The 18,672-nt window shown below is 37.6% G+C and overlaps 1 long non-coding RNA gene across 1 annotated transcript in view; it reads right to left on the reverse strand.

Annotated features, from left to right (window-relative positions):
- Positions 1-971: 971 nt before the first annotated feature.
- Positions 972-18,672, reverse strand: part of LOC128942350 (uncharacterized) — a 44,930-nt gene continuing 27,229 nt past the window's right edge. Inside the window, exons 2-3 of the long non-coding RNA XR_008483619.1 lie at positions 7,091-7,531; positions 972-2,362 (exon numbers count right to left, since the gene is read on the reverse strand). This is a non-coding gene — a long non-coding RNA (uncharacterized LOC128942350). The remainder of the gene's footprint in view (positions 2,363-7,090; positions 7,532-18,672) is intronic.

Here is an 18,672-nt window from a genome sequence, read left to right on the forward strand (position 1 = left end):
ATGCACAGCATAAAAAACAGTCTGTAGAAACCTGGACTTCTACCTCAGTGCCTTTCTTGGAAAGAGATTTGAAGAGCCAGATGCTGTCCTCATACAGAGAGGCTAATTATGGAGACTGATATACTAAAGCTTTAATAAGGGCTATTGGCATGTAATTACATCCATTAATATTTCTAGACTTACATCATTGGAAATTATTGTTAAATGATGCCCTTTCCTGTCAGATGCATATCTATCAGGACAGTGGTTTTTATAAAGCCAATTTTAAATTTTGGGCAAGGTAGACAGAGTCTATTGAAAAGAAGAAACATTTAATGAAACCAAGAACAGTACCTGCACTGTGTATGCAGATTGAAATCTTCAACCCATCCAAGCTGCTGAGAAGTCAGGAGTTAAAAGAGATTTAATGGATTTCATCCTTCAGCGTATAATAGAAGTAATTTCTTCCCTGCAACCAGTAAGTCTGCAAAAGTTTTCATTAACTTCTCTTTACTTCTGATAAGACCTAGAAGAGAAGAACTTGTCCAGCTGCTGAAAAAAACTCTTGAGCAGTCTTTCTGGTGTTTTTTTATTGTTACTTTTATTTCTCTTTTTTGTTGTAGCAGCTAGTATTTTAAGCATATGATTATTGTTAACATGCTTATTAGTATACAATATAATTTAATTAATTAATATTATGCATCACAATACATGAATAAAATGAAATAATCTTATTACTAAAGCATGATCACATACAAATGCAATCCCTAAAAACAAAATTATCATTAAAATCCACGTTTTATCAATATAGCTTGAACTTCAGTGTTTGGAAGTGCAAGTAGGCAGAGCAGACATATTTACAGCTGCAGGCACCCCCAACCAATATGAATCATTCCTGCTTGAAATCTTACACTTTTTGTATGATTTTTAGCATTTTGGTGAATCTCTCTCTAACATCTGTAATACTGGTCATTAAGCAGCATACAATATATTTGAAGAGATCAGAGAAGACCAATTTCCACTAACAGAGAAAAAAACCAAACCAACACAACTGCATCATTTTAAGTTTTCATTTGGGCTATTTTAATGGCACTATGCAAGTCTGCACAGTTGGGCAACAGGAAAAATTCGTCATTTTCAATGACAGAAACAATTTTTCATTTTGGAGATTTAAATATTTTAAATATATATGCATGCTTCATTTTAAGTATCTTTCAAACTAATAAAAATACGTCATGACATTTTAAAGATAACTTCAAAATAGATGTCACTGTTTCTATGGTACTTCATTAAATCCACCTTTCTAGATAAAGTTTTGAATATGAGGCCTTTGCCACGAGATTCTTCAAGGTGAAGCTGAATATGAACATTTTTTTGTCCTATTCTTCTTTGACCCCGGGTCAGTGTGATGAAACACGGCAGTTCCCTCCAAGAAGAGCTGGAAAAATCAACAGTGCCTAACTCTCACAAGAGTCTGATTCATGAATTTCCAGGATAGGCCCAATGTAACAAAAAAAACAGTGTCTGATATTTTAATAGAAGCATAGTTGTTATAAGTGAGATTCAGTTTGTATCGAGTTAAGGTTGAGTTGATTATTGTAACTTTGGGAAGGGGAGTTATTGTTTTAAGGGGGTTAGTCAATGCTCTTTGCAAGTTCTAAAGGGTCCAGGATGTACCGGGGGCATGGTCCAAAGGGGCAGAATAACATCCAGAAACAGAGTCAGCGCAACGAAACCAGCGCCGCGGAAGGAGGTTGGACGAAAGACCTAACCAATCATTTGATGCCCCAAGGAAATGATTGGTCAGGAATGAACGACAATAAAGACCAAAAGGAACACCAGAAACAAGCCAATCACTGTGTGGATCCAAAACCCATCAATCCTGGACCCAAAGCGGGGGGAGGTTATAAAAACGGGAGTTCAGTTGCATTCGGTGTTCTATTGAGGAACTTGCTTCCTGGAGAGTTCAGCGTGTATGGGGGCTAGACACACTGTTTTGGTTTTTTTTTTTGACTTGTTGCATGGGGGTCTGAGCCTATCTCAGGCCTTCCATCTCCTGTAGCTCTTTTTAAATGAACAAGAGCCTTTTTCTCTGAAGGAAGTCTGGCCTTGTTCGTCCATAACATCCCCCTGTTTTTTAGTCTTTCAGAAGGAATTCTCCACTCCACATAATTTTGTCTCAATGCCATGGGAACCAGCTGGATCTCTGTGTTTTCATACCATCTGTATGTGGTCATTGACACAGGCACAGAAGTCCCACAGTCCAAGTGCTCTGCACTTCTGGAGCACTTCCCCAAGAACGAACTAAAGAGTTTGAGCTAAAGAAACGGCTGAGACTGAAGATCACTCCAGATGGTACAGTCCTGAAAGCAGAAAAATACAACTGCAAAAATTTGAGATATAAATAAATGACAGTTGTTTATTAAAAATAATCAGATATTGAGTACATTTTCTTAATGGTATTTACAAAGACACCCAGCAGGATTTGAGGTACTGCTACATGCCACTGGATTTCAGTGGAAAGCAAAATCCAACGCAGTGTTTTTGTAGATAGTATCTTTGATACAAGCAGCACATCCCCAAAGGAACCGATTTACAGTCCAAAATCTCTGATGCTGAAAACCTGACACACCCACTGCATGAATTTTAGGGAAAGTTTAGGTCAATTTAACACCATTCTGGCCCCTGAGTATAGGAAGCTCAACTTCTGGATGAAGCTTCTGGGAAGGTTCAGTCTCTGGGGCTGCTCCCCAGAGCAAACCCAGCACAACAAGGTGGGCAGCTGGGAGATTGACTTCAAAAGCAGAGTCAGGGCAGAGCCAGCAGCTCCTAAAGTGGACTCATCTCACTTGCTCTGGCACTGCTAAGCTGCTCCTACTTACTCACTCCTCTATGGCCATAGGAAGATAAAATGGCATTGTGAATTCATCCCTGAAATCCAGTCTAGTCTTAAATTTAAAGAAAATTGAAATTTTAGTTATCCTTTCTTATTGCATCCTAGGCAGTGCCAGAGTATGCGCAGGATCATTAAGTCATGGGATGAGCCATGAAGAAAACAAGAATTTAATGAACTATCTTGGAGTCGTTCCTGAAAGAAACTGTATACACACTTGTTCTAAATAATTTATGGACCACCACCAAAAATATCTCAGGAAATATTTTTTTAACTAAAATTTCTATTTTCCTTATCAGTTATGCTCAAAGGCTAGTTCTGACTGTTCTACATGTCACAATCTCAAGCAAACAAAAACAATATTCAAGGGGGCAGCAAGCAGAATATTTCATCTGGGGAAAAGATGGGGTAATACTCAGAAAGAACTTTTTTCCCTTGCTTCTCCTCAACAATCATTTTTTCCAGAAAAGAGGGAGTAATTTTTAAGGCACTCAGAAGAAATCTGTCTGAGCAGTCAGGCTATACTTAAAAACATATGTAAATATCTATGGGTAGACATGAGTGCCTGGAGTAAGTCATTTAACCCCAGTGCATGAGAGGAGCTCAGCTCAGGAGGGATTTTGGGGGCTCTCCCAGAATCTTAAATGCTTGTTTAAGTTATTATGTACTTGGATCATGAGTATTGCAGTCAGCCTGTTCTGGAGGAAGGAATCCCTGAAGAAAAACCCCAGTTTTGATGAATTTCCCTGTTAATCGCAGCACCTCAGAGCACACTGAGCCCATCACAAACATCCACACAAGGCCCACCCTCTGGGGCCCACCACCTCCTCAGCACCCCTTCAGTCTCCATTCTCTGTCCTTAAGGGATGCTGGGTTCCCACTGGATTGCTTTCACAGAAAGCAGTGCTATTTCAAAGAGACTTCAGGTTGGCTCTAGGAACTGAATGAATTTGTCCACATACCTTCAGTGGAAGAAGAATCTGGGATTTAACAGTTTTTCTTTTTTTGCTCTTCTTAATTTATAATTTACTGTCTTTGGCTCCTAATGAATATAGGTCTATATATAATTGCATTAAATTTATGAGATGTGTTTCAGTATTAATCATTTCATATATGTCAAAACACATTTTGGAAGCTGGCCAAAACAATATATAAATTTCAGTAATTGTAAAAGGTAACAGCAGCAAACTACTAAATACAGTGCTGCAGCAATAAGCTTCTCACATAGTTCTTCCACAAGATCCTGATTTAAATTCTGGTTTATCAATAAAAAAAACCACTACCAGCTTTGAAATTTTAATTTCCTTTTGAAATAAAGGTCTCATCTAGATAAAGCTGGTGTTGCTTGCCTCTCAATGCTCCCTACTTTCATTATACAGATTTTTTTTCATACAGCTGCTAAATCCTATTTTCACAAGAGAAAAAAAATTTGCACCTCCAATCATCAAAGCAGCATAATTTAGGCCTTTATTATGTCAGTCATGAATTGTCTTTCTTGTGAGCTCACAATGTCATAATATTCTTTCTGATTAATGAGGATCCTACAATTACAGGGTAGGAACCGTCATGCTGTACTGCAGAGCCTGTCTAGAGGCAAAAATTACTGTTAATGCTAATGTGTTACTGGAGAGTTAGGGGTGGAATTATTACTGTCAGCAAATCCAAAGGGTCTGCACCCACAAGATGGATGGCTTTTGTCGTTCCTGGAACACAGTTCTGGGAGGCCAATGAACTTTCACATGGGACCTCACCAATTCCCACTTCCACTTTTTGCATGCTTACTGCCCCTGCTCAGTTACCTGGAGCACCTCTGCCCTCCTAGGAGGCTGCCAGATGGGGGTGAAACAAAAGGGACCTGGAAAAGCCAGCCTGGCTAAATGGAAATCTATCACATCAAAACAAACCAGGTTCAGTCTTCAAAGAATAATCAGCTTCTCTCATGCAGGTGAAAGGCAATATCAAATCAATAACTATTTCAAATCAATTCTTTAGTTGTTATAGGCAATTTGTTTCCTTTTTAGTTGCTTACAATGCATTTTCCCACCTGTTATCACAAAAAAATCAAAGTGATTTCACAAACCTATATACTTTATGGCACAGCCAAGGTGCTTATTTTACACCCATGTGTGATCCTCATGATAGAAAACCCAGGAAATTGCCTCTGTGACTTGGATAACTTAATCCTATGACAAAATGGGAAAGGGACATGACATTTTATGTACTGCTTGAGCACTTTACAAATTTTGCTCTCAACATTTCTAGAGAGTGCTTCAAGCTTTCTACTGTTTATTATTTTTCCACATCACTCAGTAGTACAAGCATATATTAAAGATCAAAAACATAGGACTTGAAATCTGAAAAACAATTTTTCCCTTTAGAAAATAAATACTCAGGATGGGAATGATTAAATAACGAGCAGCACAAGTGATGTCAAAAACCAAAGTGTCTTTGATGCTGCACTTTTAGAAAACAATATCATCTTCCTTGAATCCTCCTCTTTTGTCACATCTCCTTATTTAATTTCATTCTAGTAGGATGTATCATGTTTGAACAACTCAAGTGGGGAGGCTCATTCCAGCCTCCAATATGTCAATGCCATTAACCGAACACATGTTTTGTAGTGGAAGAGGCTGGTTGATGTAGCAGTACAGTCATTATTCAGCAGACAAACATCCAGCTGAAAGCCATTAACCCAGAGAAAACAAATGACTGCTCTCAGGATTTGCCCCTCCAAGTTTATGCTGCTGTAAAGAAAAACATTTAGTCCTGCATTGCAGTTCTCCACGGAAAGAGCTTTCTTTACAAAAAAAGCATCCCCTTCAAATGAGCAAATCAGTTTAAATATCTTTCTTTGCTTGGAAAGGCAATATATATTTAGGAAATAGTTCTAGAAAGTAGCTGAAAGCAGAAGCAAATAATGGTTTAAGGGTGTGAACAAATATTACACTATTTTCTATCACCTGAGGAGCTTCAAGCAGTCAGGAAGAGAAGAAGGAACAAAAACATTCTGACCTACAACAAGCTTTTTGAAGTTCTAGTTAAAAGTAATAGTCTGTGGTATGCAGGAATTCAAGAGAGTAGTTGATTCAGTAGCATTTCACTATTATTAAAAATATCATAGAAATTGTACTAACCACAATATTTTAAGTATACTTAGTGATCTAATGACAGTCAACAATCAAGATTGTTAGGTAAATAAAGGATTCAGATTTACAATATGCTGATGCTGCTAAAATCAGCGAGAGTTTATTACCTAGTTGAACTAGCATAACTAAGATTATGGTGGACTGCTCCATTTTATATGGCAAAATTACAAGAAAAGTTCACATCATAAACTCTTAGTAACTCAGTATATTCCATGGAACAAATGAATTGTAAAAACAACAAAAAAATATTAATAGATTTTTCCATTGGATTTCTTTTCTTGGGAAGTTTCCTGCAAAAGCTCCTGAGGAAGATGAATAATCATCTATATTCCTTTATGGCTCTTGGTAATACAAACTATGGTTTTGAAAACATAAATTGATACACTGACTTTCCAAATCTATTTCTTTTGGAACAAAAATCTCAGAGGGAAAAATCTGTTTGAGGAGCGGGAGCGAACATAGGGGCTTCATAGTGAGTGGGACTTGTAGACTGCCAATTTCAGAGCCCCAGTTCTGGTAAGTGGCAGTAGTGAATCGTTAGAGACAGTACAGTGCATGGCTAGTGAGCATACTCATGCCTTGCCTGTCCTCTAACGTTTCCTAATCAGCAGCTTAAGTGTTCCTGAGCCAAAAGTTTTATTCAGGGCAATGAACAGCAGCTGTCAGTGGATTGAGTTGCCATGAACTTGCCTGTTTTGAAATCCATTTTGAGGGAGGAATCATGCAGTAGAACCAATAAGCAACAAGTGCATTTTGAGGCAGAATAGCAAATGCCAACCATTGCAACTTCACTCAACTGAGTACAGCCCCTCAGTCTACCAGACCTCATTTTGGGAAATATAGCCTTCCTCCGTGGAAGGAGAGACTAAAGAGACTCCTGTTAACTCTGTTAATCCAATTTCCATTTTCATCTAGCAGTTCCAGTATAAGCTTTAGAAAGGACTCTCAAATATGGCTTTAAATTTAGGCACTCTTAGAAGCCACTTCTTGCTTATGTGTTCTTGTGTCACTGATGTCAGTAGAAATTCCTTGCAACTGCAGCAAAGCAGGCCTGGGATGGGCAGCTGCTCACCTCTGCTTAGTGGGGGGAAGTGATCCATGTCCATCCTGCTCCTGGCCTCCACATTCATCATCTGCACTCCATAACACAGATGTTCATCCTTATAGAACAGCATCTCGTTCCTTCCTATTGCACAAAGCAATGAACACCACAGCACAAACTTTTGTTTTTCTGCCCCCACCCCCATCGTTGCAGATGATTGTCCTGAACAATTTAATGCAGAAGATTGTCAAACTTCATCTTCAAAAAAATTCAACCATTCCATTCCAATATTCTTCTGAAGGCTGTTCCACAACCTTCTGCAGGCTGCCTTCTTTTCCAGATGGCTAAAAACTGTTTTCTAATTATCAGCCTGAATTTATTCATGGGATCCATTTGTTCTTCTGCCAGTATTGTCTTGCAGCAACAAATTGTAGCCACAACTGAGTTGGGTTTGGATCAGCAAGTTGTAACCTAAAGATAAAAGGATAATTGTATTTCATTTGTTTATAGATTAATTTCCCCTATTGTTATTTTAATAAAAAATATACAGTGAAGTGTTGAGAAATATAAATTAATTACATTGACAGTTAAAATAATAACTTAAAAAGTTATATGACAATAAGCAGTCTTCCTAAATTATAGTTATATTTAAATTATTACTATCTAATTATCTATATATGTATATCTCTATGAGCTAATTATCTGTAACTTGTTAAATATGTAAGTGTTCTACAAACTCTTCAGTCATTAATAATAGATTAATTAAAAATTTATCAATAATGTGCTTTGAGGTTATTATATAGAAAGTGAGCTTATCTCACATATTAATCTGATTAACTGATTTTGCTTGTTAGAAGAACCCTTTGTATTCTGCTGATATCTTTTGTAGTACCTGAGCCTTCAGCTGAGCTTGACCTTGCTCATCTCTGGGAGCCGTATTTCCCTGCTCCTGCTCCTGCTCCTCCATGGCAAGCAGTCATCCCTCACCCTGCTGCCCTCTTTCTCCTCTCAGGCAGTCACCATTTGCCTTCTTCACCTTCTTGTGCTGCTGATGGATGGATTCAGAGAAAACAGCTGGACTCCATTATAGCCTTGTGGCTAGAACCGTTCTCATGGAAGACAAATAAACTCCACTGTCACTGCTAAAAGGTTTTTGCTTCTCAAAAAAATGCTTTAAAAAAAAAAAAGGCTAACAATTCCACCAGTTTTCCTGAGATACCCTCGCACACCTGTTGGAAACTATGATTTTGCTTTGCCTTAAATTAAAAGAAAATGCCCAAATATGACAATATAGAAAAAAAAGGGATATAAACAAATAGTGTTTCCCATAAGTCTGAGTTGCATTAATAGTGCACCAGCGTTTTCTTTCTTTCAAACATTCACTCTTGAAACAGGGTAATATTCCAAAAGGTATATTTTTATATACATAATTATCTATAATTTCATCCCACAAAATTAATACATGATATGAAGATAAATAGTAGCAGGTCACTGGATTGACAGTTTGGTAATTTTTTAGAAATTTTTACAGATTATTTTGTAGTACTTTTTGCCAAGGATATAACAATTCCAACTTTGAGTCCAACATTTGGGTAAGTTTTGCACAGTCTCTCACTAAAGAAACATACCACCTCTTTAAGTTTTAAATTTGTTGTTGCTGAAGATGACAAGGAGAAAGCAGAGACTTCCACATGACCATGCAAAGGCTGACCTGGGGCTTTTACATTTCCAATGGAATATAAGTGGCCTCAGTGGAATAGAATTCTAGAAAAGAGGTGAAGCTCCCCTTCCCCCTCCTTCCCCCCATCAATAAAAGGATTCTGTGTGTGGCTTATTTTGCTCCTTAAAAAAAAAAAGAAAATCTGCTCCCCATGACAGCCTGGATTGTAAAAGCAGTATTTCAATTGGAAGATTAGTTAGCTTTCATGGGAATTAACAGAGAGTCCCATCATTCACAGATGACTTGGACAATAAAATCTGTTTTCTGTCATTAATCTGGCACCAACTGGCTGACTGGTCACCTACAGCGAGCTGTGAGGGATGGGAAGTGGGGAACAGTTATGTTTATTCACCAGATAGTACTATGGAAAACAAACAGAAAATTATCTTGGGAAAACTGTGGACCACAGAGAAGTTCTTGTCCATTCAATGCAGGGAGCAAGGTTATTAATGTGATTCCTCAGAGCTTTTCTCTTACCCACAGTTCTGGGAAGGAAGACATTTTCCTCTCATAGGAGGAAAGAACGGAAAAAAAAATATACAGAAGTTCGATAAAAGTACAAAGAATAAGCACTGACAAGTCTTTGAGGAACTACTTATTCATTAATGATATTTACTTAGCAATAGCAGATGTTTGAATGTCAGCTTTAGTGATTTAATACAGAATCTACTTTAATGTCACTACAGCAAGCCCTCAGTATGGCTGTAGACTAGATCTCTGGGTTTAGAACCATACCTCTGCAGGAACCCACTCTACTCCATGTGGACAACTTGAGAAGGCACCAAGCAGTTGGAGAAAGGACTTCAAAAGTGGTTTGAATTTAAGCTTTGCTGCTCAAGCACAAGCAGTTTGTTCAGTTTGAAATTTCCAGTCCCAAATGCCATAATTCCCACAGCTTAGGAAATGTGTTTGCTGGGCAGCACAGGGTTGCAGTACAGTAACATAGGCAATTCTCAGAAGGCAGAGTTTGGGCAAATTTATTAAAGCTGGCTGAAAGTGAGTAGAGCTAAAACTGAGAGTTTGGAATGGCAAACTAGTACCAGACTTCACCACAGCTCAATCAGTTGAGGTCCACTTGACACCAAGAGGTTTTCTGACAGTAAACCAGAAACTTGTGTTGGTTGCTGCATTTACAGATTTTTGATTTTGAAGATGGACAAAAGCTACAAAACCAGAACAAAAAAGAACTCTGTACCTGTGGAGCTTGATTCCTCAGCCACCTCCATGATTACATAGCTGTGAATGCTTAGACTCAGCTAAACCTTTCAACAGGACTCCTCTAAATCCATATCAAAAGCAACCAGCTGGTCACACATCCAGAGAAAACCAAAATATGTGACAAGAAGTGCAATTTTCCATCCTACATTTCAGAACACTCTGCTGTACTGTGAACTCCTCAGCAACATTATGCTAAAAAAAGGTGGAGATGGCTCCAAGCCCAGCAGTAGCCAAGATATTGTGTATTTTTCCTGAAGTATAGGATGCCCTGGGCAGTGGTGCTGTGCAGGAGCTAAGAGCCTAGGGGGAAATCTTCCCTGTGTGTGTGAGGCTCTCTGCACTTTTCTTTTTGACTTAATTGAGCAATTTTTGCCAAAAGTGAGGGAGAAGAGCTGTTCATAGTGAGTGATGGTGTTGGCCAGATGAGTGTTGAATACAAAAAAGGCTGTGAGTCCAGGACATTCTCCGCTCTCAAACACAAAATACACTCAGGTGGCTAACAGGAGCTGTTTTGCTTCCCTAGCAGTCTTCCACTCCAGGGTTATTCCTCACAGAAGCAAGGACTCCCACCTGATATTCTTAGGCATATTTTCTGGGGCTGGCTTCTCGTACAGGCAGCCCATGACTAGTGACTAGTTTTCAGGTTATGACTCAAGACCTTTGCATGAAAAAAAAAGACTCTAAGAAGTTTCTGCATACTTACTTTAAATAAGTATTAAAAACTGCAGCAGTTGTAGCTGATTTTGTTCACTGCACCGGTAAAGCCTAGCAATAAAGCTATTTGTTTTTCTGTTCATTATTAGCATGCACTTGGTAAGCTAATTTTTCAGTTCAGCAGGATTAATTGCAGCACTCTGAAGGAAACATCCTACACAATAGCAACTCAGTGTGTGTGGCAGTGTGTGTTCAGTCCATTTCTTCTAAAACATACATAAGCACAGTCATGTTAGCTATTTTTTGGTTTTGGGGGTTCTTTTTGTTAAAAAAACAAATCCATTTAAGAAATTGGAGTGTTCCATCCCAAGCAAGACAAAGCTCAAAAGAGAATACAGTGAGTATATCACAAAGGTACTGATTCTTCCAGGAAGCATATTTGTTCTCTTGCAGACTGAATTTTCCCTGAAACAAAATACATAAGTAAGAAAACAGCTTTGCACTGTATTTCTTCTGGCACTTACAGAATATTATAGAGTAAAAAAAGAATTAAGGATTTTGAGCTGAAGACAATTATAACCTCAGTCAAAAAGCAGGAAAAAATTAAAGGAAAAGAACACTAGAGGATGGAGTTTAAGTCACCCCTATTCACTGGCTTGGCAAAAGAATGTATTAAAGGTAGGAAAAACTCAATTTCTTGTGAACTAAAATTAAGTATCATAAACCAAAATAATACTTGGCTTCATAGAAAAAGTTATTACAATAGTAGTGCTACACTCTTATACAGTGTTTTTTATCTTTAGGTGTCAAGACTGCTTATAGCATATGCATATAAGTATTATTCAATAGTTTAAAAATGCACAAAGCTTGCTAATAAAAAACTTTTTTTAAGAGTGCTCCTCCTCCTTTTAAACACACCTAGATAAAAATGTGACCCACAAGGCCTAAATTGCCTCTTGCTTGCATAGGCATATAGAAGATTTGCTCAAATTAATCCCACAGAGACCTCAAGTGAACCAAAACAATTGAATGGCCTAATCACATTTACAGAAAACATTAAAAGGATAAGGAATCAAAAAGATGGCCCAAGCATATGGAAATTAATAGAAAGCTCTCCTTTTTATTCCCACCCTAGATAAGAAGGTAAAATACCCACCAAAATAATTGGTGTTGGGAACACACAATATCCATGAACAGAAAGACCTCTACTATTGCACATGTTTAGAAATTAGGAAGACAGATATGGAAAAGCAGTCAAATAATAAGGATTCCATACAGAAAAAAGATCTTTTGATTGTGGGACTTGCAGTCAGCACCAAGAGGTACTGAACACTTTAAATACAAAAACAAGATGAGAAAGGTGAGCACATCTGTGCCAATACAGAGTCAAAGCTGCAACTGCTTTAACCAGAAGAAAACACTTTAAAGAGGAATCACAGCCATCTAAATACTGAGAAATAAAAGTTCTACTACAAAGCTCAAATACCTTTGAGGGTGAGTCTATAGCAAGAAGGAGTTCCAAGCCATACATTAAGATTCTGCAAGTTCCTTCAAGACATGTGTTGTACCATGCAAAGGAAAGGAAAGACTGCAACTAATCCTATTTTCTGCCTTTTTCAGCTGCCACCTTCAGACAAGGGCATATGCACAGCGACTTGTGCTCTAGTCTTCCAGGTGTCTCGCTATGGCAGCATTCTCTGCCCAGTAACACACTCCAGAAGACCCAGGTAGACTTTAATAACTTAGCTGAGACTAAATTTAGCTAACACTTCCCATTTGGGTACTTCTAATTCAGGGATTAACTCTCCAGGGAAAGAAAGATTTTATGATATCTAACAGGACATCCAAGCACAAGAGCAGTTGCTATTTTTCAGACTGTTCCTTATAGCGTATTTGTGGGTAGATTAGAAATTCTTCTTAAATTTTATTAAGCAGAAATTACATAGAGGCATAAAAAATATTAATTACGATCTTCTAAACCAAATAGCCTGATGGCAACAGGAATCCAACATCCTCCTCTAACTGGTCAAGCCACTGGTTTCCTGACCCATTTGCTCCAAGTTTTGATGATAAGTGGACAGTAGGTCCACCAAAAGTTTGCATTTAGATTACAGGCTTACAACATTTACACAAAAGTTGTTGAGGTTCAAAATCTTGGCCCATAAGCCAAGCAAGTTCTTGGAATTTAATTCTACTGGAAAGCTTTGAGTAAGGAAGACTGGGAGACTGGTCATCTTTTTGAAGAGGATGGGTAAACTAACCCTACGAAACAAATGGATTTAATGTGAAGTATGTTTCCTTCATGAATAACTATGCAAACAAATCTATCATTGACTTAATAGGAGATGGGCGAGCCTGTAAACTAGAAAACCAATTAAGTGTTTCTTGTTAATTGGATCTTCCTTCTCTGGGAACAATATCTCTGATTTTTTTTATTCCCTTTTACAAATGAAGCTGGGGGCTGCAACTTCACAAATTCTTTAATCATGCAACTAACCACACTATCCATTATGTACAGCACAGCGCATATTTGATCAATAGCACTGGTTTTGTTAATGCTACATGAACTAAACAAGTGGGAAAAAATCCTTCAAATTTTGTGGGTATTTTCAGTTGCTGAGTCAGAAAACAAAATAAGGTCTAACATCTGCTTTTATTTCTTGTTCAGTAAAGCTTGCATCTCCCTTCAGGACTAAAAGCAAGCAAACTGCTGCTAACCATGATAATTACACAGTACTCAGCATGGTGAGTAGAATAACATTGTAATTGTCCAAGGGTTTGAACAATTTGGACTGATTTTGTATAGTGTATAATTTACAGTAAAGATTCAGAATGTGTTTTCTTTGCTTCAAGAACACTTTCATCCTTTAGCTTTGGATTATTATGCATGAAGAAAAGCATCCACAATCAAATTCAGTCCAGATGAAGAACATCTGCAAAAATAGAACCATTTATTTTATTGACATTTACATTTACATAATTTTATCAGCGTCTGATTTTGCTTGTGACAGTCAAGGTAATATAAAATAACCAAGACCCCACGGAGTCATTCAGACAAAATAAAAGTATGCAAACACTTGAAATTTTACCGTAAGCAAAGCAAATTAGTGACAGTGACTGAAGCCGGGTGAAAGGACTCCAGAAAATATTAACAAGCTCCGTGCTTGCATATGGTTTATTTTCCTTCGTGAGGTCAGGGCCAGACTCAGTCCTGTGCAGCCACATATTAAGACCCTCATTCTGCAGAAATCCAAATGTTTATTTTTACACACTGAAGAGTCACTGTGAAGCAACTGGGACTAATAACAATTGAGAGCAGTTATAAATCAGGGCCCACATAATTTCTGAGTATTAGATGTGGTGGTGCATAGCAGAGGGAACAATGAGTACCACAGCCATCATGGTCGCCACTGCATGTAAGGCAGCAGAAGCATGACCTAAAAGTATTCTAGCTTTTCTCAGAAAGAAATGAACAGTTCATCACTGGGAATGTACAGCATCATCCTTTATGAGACACAGACAAAAATCTTTACAAAAAAATAATCAGAAGTCTTAACAATGGCTTGTTTTCTATGGCTTTTAGACCTTTTCTTTTTTTTTTCTGGAATTGTTTCAATCAGGGAAGGCAAGGGGGAAATGGTGCTAATGGGAGATGGGGGGAGAAAATGTTTTTCCATCAAAAACTATCTTGAACATTTTCGTTCTTGACTTGAAACAGAGGTTTTGCCTCTCAGAGATTCCACTCCACTCTCATTTTGGTGAAAAAAGGAGACACAAAACCTAGTAGGATTTCTTTTTTCTTCTGTTAATGTTTCAAGAGTGCTTTCTATAAAATGGGAATAAGAAATACCTACCCCAAAGGACTCCAATGGAAATTATATAAGTACAATTTATGGGCCACTTTCATGAAAAAATTTAAGATAAATATTCCAAATAGTTAAAAAGTTATATCATAGCATGGAATAAGTCTAGCAAAGAATTGAGTACTGCTTCTAAATCACAGGATTGTTGCCAAAATGACCTTTCTAATGCTACTGAATTCGTTCCTGTTAGAGAACTTAAAGAGGTCATCATGCCAGTTGCCAGGTTTATATACCCCCTCAGAACAGCAGTAGGTTAAACACTAGATCCAATTTCTGCTTTGCTAAAAACTAGTCAGTAGAGATACACAACAAACAGTTTAAAAATTTCTACATTAAATGCCTTCCAATGTTTCTTCAGTCCTTAAGGTAATATTTTATGTATGTAAAACTGAAAAAAACTACCCACTTTTTAAATTAGGATTAATTCCAACAGCTAGGGTAACTGTAAATGAATTTGACTTTACACTTGTATTTTATATATCTGACCTTCAAGTGTGTCACACAAAGTCATTCAAAAGTAAGATTCACAATATAATTTTGACAAGTATCCTATCAAAATGGATATCACAGCAGTTTCTGGATACAATGTATCAGTGTTTGTTTATGCTTAGACAGCTTTATCCAGTACAATGGAAAGGGAAGAAGAAAGGGAATTTGTATATAAGCTGGTATCCCGCTTCTCATTTTTAACAAACATCATTCAGATCTGGAAAGCAAGACTGTGAGCTCTTGAGACTAGGTGACCTTAACATTCAGAAACGGATTTTTCAATTAATTCAATATTCATCCTTACAATGCATTTACACTGCAATATTGCAAGTCAAAATTTCAGACAAATCTCACTTGCCAACAGTTGGTCTGACAAACTTTAAAGCAGATGCTGCCAAATTAAACAATAAAAAGTAAGAAAAAGGAAGAAAGTAAGGATTCTTGGCTTAAGGAGGTTTTCTCCTCCTTATAGTTCGGGGCAAATTATTTCCTTCATGCTCTACTTTCATCACTGCCCACAGCTCTAAAACAAGGTGATCAACAACTAGGAGCAGAAGACAACCATTTGTGTTGCTTTCCAAACTATACTCAGCTTCCAGGGCATGGATTGCAGTGTTCTCTTCTTGAGGGAAAACTCAAAGCACAGATGCAAAATCAAATGGTCCCAAATTGACTGCTGTGCTCAGCAGCAGTGTTTATCCAGCACACATCAGACAGAGAACTTCCTGAATTACATCAGACCCACAGCATTTACTCAGCAGGAGGCTAAAAGCTCCTTCCTGACAAAGGAGAGCAAGACCAAATGAAAGACATCACTCAGATCTAGGCACAGAACATTTTGGGAGATGCAGTTCCAAGGAGAGATGAGCATGACATCTTTTCTTGTCATGAGCACTAACAGCAAGAATGTCACCATAGGCCACACTCTTCTTTGGTGTTGCTAAGAGATTTGATTTACCTATATATTGGTGTATATAGAGTAGAGTTGTGTATTCATTGACGGTCCTGTGTCAGGTCCTGGCCTCTGGTGTATTTTTTGCACACTTCTGCAGCAGTCCAGGTGAAGGAAGCAGACTCTGCTCTAAACCACCAAAGCACATCATCACAAAAAAGAATAAGTCCATAAACAAATTACCAAACTAAATGCTCACACACATCCTTTCTTCCATGAAAGGATAAATTTTATTTTACAGAATGCACTCTAGCCAGTGCACCCAGGGCACAGGGCTCCCTCTCTATCCCAGGGAACTGATGTATAGCTCCCAAAATGAGGGAATGTACCACATGTGTGGAGGACAGATTGTGGGAGGGAACATCTCTCCTTCCCACTAAATAGAAGCATTTAATCAAGGTGTTTCTGGACACAACAGGAAACCAAATTTTAAGTTGGCCAAGGCTTCCCTTAATACAAATAAAATAGCTAACATAAAACATTTGCTTCCTTGGCTGCAGAGGCAATTGAGTAGGACTTAGGGAATATGCTTTTCAGACACCCGAAATCCTATGTTCAATCTTAAATTTGTTTAAGTTCTCATTTGAAGACTGTATCAATCTCAAATCCATTCCAGGGAAGAGAAAAAGAATCAGAAAAACTGGAAAGTTAAATTTCCCAAAGCTCCTCAGGTTCTGTCCACCTCTAATAGATTTTCTGTCAGGAGGATTTGACTTTTTATTTGCCTGGTATTTCCGTTCCATTTCTTTAGCAAGACTGAAGTTCCTTTTGCTTGAGAAAATTGTAATCACAAATTTAAGAGATTCCACAATATTAAAAAAAAATAATTTAAAAACAAACCAAAAAAAGCAAAACAAAACAAAACAAACAAAAAAAAAAAAAAAAAAGAAACCCATACTGAAGTTCAAGAGGGTTGGGATCTAGTCCAGAAAACTTAATTGCAAAGCAGGGTTTTATTTATGTCAGCTTTGCAGAAAGCAACATTTCAAATTCTGATAGAAGACCTTTATATCTAGGTTCTACATTAAACAGTCTGTTGTCTGGAAAATTATGCCAGTGAAAAGAAAACTGTTTTCTTAATTATCTCAACCCATTCTAACCTCCATGGTATTTTTATTTTCTTTTTTTAATGAGGCTCAACCTGTGCAGTTCAATGTGGGTTTATTTTCTCAGAAAGGGGACAAGAAAGTTTGAAGTACTTTTATTATGTGGTTAAATAATGGAGTTGTGACGGACTTTTTTTTTTTTGGAAGAGCTTAAGAATACATGCAACAAAGTATGTCCCAGAAGGCAGAATACAATTGCTCACAGAGAGATTTCTCCTGATAAATTTTTTTCTGAGTATGTGATTTTTCTGGTAGAGTTAAATAATTCTTTAATGTGGACATTCAGTAATGGAAAGTTTAACACTAGGCAAGGCCACTGCTACACTGAAAGACTACATCATGTCAGCTACCCAGCTTCTCTAAATCAGCATAACTTTCCTGAAAACACTCCAACAGGACTTCACTGCTTTACAGTAGCTAGATGCCTAGATACAAATCTTCCGTATACAAAACATCCAACTAAAATAACCCTCCTGTCCATTCCTAGAAAAGCCTTGATTCATAGGTACTTGGAATACACAGGAGGAGGTCAATACCTTTTTGCCTTCCTCAGTCATGAAAACCCTTTATTTTTTACTCAGTTTATTTTCAGAGAACATTCTTGAGGCAATTAACTTTGAAACCCATTTGGTGAAAAACCTTATCCTCCATCACCTTTCTCCTGCAGTTAGCTTTTTCCTGTTTCATGCAACATCAGTGGGAGACACACCATGCCAATCCCACCTGTCCACCTCTCTAAACGCAAAACTTCTGAGGTTCACTTATGTATTTCAGAAGGGAATTTGAAAGAAACAGTGACAGTAGTTTCTGTAATGGCAGGAAAAAAGGCATGAAACAAGAGAAACCAGTTCTGATTTTTTTTCAGGAAGCTACAAATGGTCTGTTAAACAAGTGACTGGCTGAAGTCATAGAGTGCTAATCATTGATCCCAAAGAGAGAAAAAGCTCACCAGCTATTTTAAAACCCAATTTTTATGTCTCTCCAGACACCACAAATGAGCTATTACAAATAGCACATCTCTCCACAGCAAGAACAAAGAACAGGTGGCTCCTCAGCACCTGATTTTATCCTCTTGGAAGCATTTGATGCAGATCTGAAAGCTCCCATCTCAGTTTGGGATGCTCTTTGTTTCAAGAATCTGTTGTATGTTGTATTATTCACTGGTGTGTTATGTAATGCCAGGCACAATGCAATGAGGGTATTTCAAATTCACATGAAAGAAACAGAAGCTGACTTTGACCTTAAAGTCATTGTTTTATTACTGGAAAGTTGTGTTTTGGAGCAATTACTCAAACATGAATCAAAGATTGGATCTAACAAAATCTGCAAGATGGTACAGCAAAATGAGGATTCTGATTTATATATATTGCTTGTTGCTACTTGTACTTCTGACTCCAGATTGAAGCCCCTAGTATGCCTTATATCCAGGATTCTTAAAGTTAAAATAAATGTTAAATAAATAGATAAATAAATAAATAAATAATCTTTGTTACTTTTGAACCAGGCATGGCTGGTTGCACACAGTGCAGGCAGAGAAGCTCCATGCAAGGCTCTGCAGGACAGTCTTAAGGGCAAACAGCAGACTGAACCAGACAAATCAATTTTTGACA

The sequence above is a fragment of the Melozone crissalis genome, unplaced genomic scaffold (genome assembly GCF_028551555.1).
Source record: "Melozone crissalis strain CALT ecotype California unplaced genomic scaffold, PUWL_Pcris_2 ptg000042l_1, whole genome shotgun sequence".
Classification (NCBI taxonomy): domain Eukaryota; kingdom Metazoa; phylum Chordata; class Aves; order Passeriformes; family Passerellidae; genus Melozone; species Melozone crissalis.